The sequence below is a fragment of the Bactrocera latifrons genome, unplaced genomic scaffold (assembly GCF_001853355.1).
Source record: "Bactrocera latifrons isolate USDA-ARS-PBARC rearing strain unplaced genomic scaffold, ASM185335v1 scaffold_699, whole genome shotgun sequence".
In the NCBI taxonomy this organism is placed as follows: domain Eukaryota; kingdom Metazoa; phylum Arthropoda; class Insecta; order Diptera; family Tephritidae; genus Bactrocera; species Bactrocera latifrons.
Genome location: NW_017537377.1, coordinates 17,951 through 20,967, shown reverse-complemented (window position 1 = coordinate 20,967; position 3,017 = coordinate 17,951).

Sequence of the window (3,017 nt, the reverse complement as noted above, 5' to 3'; positions counted from 1 at the left end):
CCCACAATCTGCGCCAACTATCGTGGGATAAGCCTCCCCAATATCGCATATAAGGTTCTATCGAGCGTATTGTGTGAAAGATTAAAGCCCACCGTCAACAAACTGATTGGACCTTCAAACCTGGAAAATCAATAACTGACCAGATATTCACCATGCGCCAAACCTTGGAAAAGACCCGTGAAAGGAGAATCGACACTCACCACCTCTTGGTTGATTTCAAGACTGCTTTCGACAGCACGAAAAGGAGCTGCCTTTATGCCACGATGTTTGAACTTGGTATCCCCGCAAAACTTATACGGCTGTGTAAGCTGACGTTGACCAGCATCAAAAGCTCCGTGAGAATCGGGAAGGGCCTCTTCGAGCCGTTCGATACCAAACGAGGTTTCAGACAAGGCGATTCCTTATCGTGCGAATTTTTCAACCTGCTTCTGGAGAAAATAGTTCAAGCTGCAGAACTAAATAGAGTAGGTACCATCTTCTAAAAGAGTGTACAGCTGCTGGCGTGTGCCGATGATATTGATATCATCGGCCTCAACACACGCGCCGTTAGTTCTGCTTTCTCCAGACTGGACAAGGAAGCAAAGCAGATGGGTCTGGCAGTGAACGAGAGCAAGACGAAATATCTAATGTCATCAAACAAACAGTCGTCGCACCCGCGACTTGGCACTCACATCACTGTTGACAGTCATAGCTTTGAAATTGTATATAATTTCGTCTATCTTGGAACCAGCGTAAACACCACCAAGAATGTCAGCCTAAAAATCCATCGCAGGATAACTCTTTCCAACAGGTGCTACTTCGGACTGAGTAGGCAATTGAGGAGCAAAGTCCTCTCTCGASAAACAAAAACCAAACTCTATAAGTCACTCACAATTCCCGTCCTGATATATGGTGCAGAGGCTTGGACGATGTCAACAACGGATAAGTCGACGTTGCGAGTTTTCCAGAGAAAAGTTCTGCGAAAGATTTATGGTCCTTTGCGCGTTGGCCAYGGCGAATATCGCATCCGATGGAACGATGAGCTGTATGAGAAATACGACGACATTGACATAGTTCAGTGAATTAAAAGACAGCGGCTACCCTGGCCAGGTCATGTTGTCTGGATGGACGAAAACACTCCAGATTTGAAAGTATTCGACTCAGTACCCGCCGGGGGAAGCAGATAAAGAGGAAGACCTCCAATCCGTTGGAAGGACCAAGTGGAGAAGGGCCTGTCTTCACTTGGAATATCTAATTGGCGCCACGTAGCGAAAAGAAGAAACGACTTGCGCGCTGTTGTTAACTCAGCTATAATCGCGTAAGCGGTGACTACCCCAATCAAGAAGAAGAAGGTGCTGGGTAATAAAGGTCTTTATCAATTCTCTTGAAGAATCATCATTGCACAAGGTATTTATCTCGCTTCTTAAAGCTAACACTTTCATAATTAAAATTGCATTGCTGGAATTATATAAAGCACGATCTTAAATAATAATTTTAAGCAAATATTAAGTATTCCTAAACTTACCATTCTCGTTGCTCAAGATGTAAATTAAGAATTAAATTTGTGAATTTTCARCGAAAAGGATCGGAAACAGAGCAATGTGGGCCCGAATATAGTATAACGTATGTTTAATCTGTTTGGATGTGTACGATTTCCTTTTGTTAAAGCTTCTGTTGAATTTGTTTTCTCGCCTTTCAACGATTTCCTATCGGTAGTCAGTTTTATATTTTTCATTTGATGACAATGATTGAATATTGCTCCCACAAAAGTAACAATTTTTTTTGATAATGATTATTGATTGACAAACAATTAGAAACAGTGGTTTAGTGTCATTACTTATTTATAAACCAATACTTTCATTTTCATAACTTCATTTTGGATATTCCCAGACCAAATTGAATTGATCGTAGGTGATATAATTTTTGCGCTTTTATTATTTGGGATGGTTTATGTAAACGGCTGTAAACATGTCCGGGACGGACAACTCTTCTTCATAACTTCCGTGGCATGTTTCTGTTTCACATGTCAGTACCTCGAAAAGATTGGTTTTGACGTTTCGTAATTGCAATGACCGTTCAAGATCAGTAATATAATATGTGAAACAATGAAATTGAAAGAAAATACAAAATGTAAATGTATTTGATGAAATGTTTTGTAATGTGATGCAAGTAGTATTCATTTTAAATTAAAAATTATTAATCATTTATTAATTCAGTGCTGACAGCCTTAATTAAGTTTTGAAAATTTAAAATTCAGTTGTTTTAATATACCAAAAAATATAAAAACGATTAAAATAGTTGTGCCATATATAATATTAAAAGTTTAAATTGTAATAATTCTTAATCGAAATAAATGTTGGGCGTTTTAATTTAAATGGAAAATGGTATAAAAAAACGCTAATTTTGAGTCGCTCTCAAACTGAAAATAAGTAACTTCTAATTTTTTGCACTAATAGCAGATAAAAAAGTAAAATACCGCTATCATTGGCGACGATTGAAATATTGAATTTAATTCTTCATACACAAACGAAAGGTACTGCATTATTATTTTAATTTTCTTCTCCAATTTTTACAAAATATCATTCAATGATCAAAAGAATATCATATATGTAAATGAAGAAGTAAGAAAAATAAATTTTGAATTGAATTAATTAGAACTTAAGAGTAAAAAAAATTTATTACAATTTTGCTTTATTTTGTACATCCGGTCTACCTTTCAGCACCTTTGCTGGTAAAGAAATAACAAATAGACTCTAAAATTTATCTAATATATTTTCAAATGTTAATATCTTTACTAGGATTTACTATATACACTTTTCATAATGCTTTTTCACCTCCACGTTAAAATAATGAAAAACTTTCATAGCATCCCTGTCTTTCGTTAAAAATACTTATTTATGCTATTTATACAAAATTACTACATGCCGTGTGATGATCCATATGAGACGCGAATAGATATCGTACAAATGTGAAACAAACTGTTGGTACTTTTAAATTGAGTTAACTAATTACTGATTTGATAGTTACTGGGTTGAGTG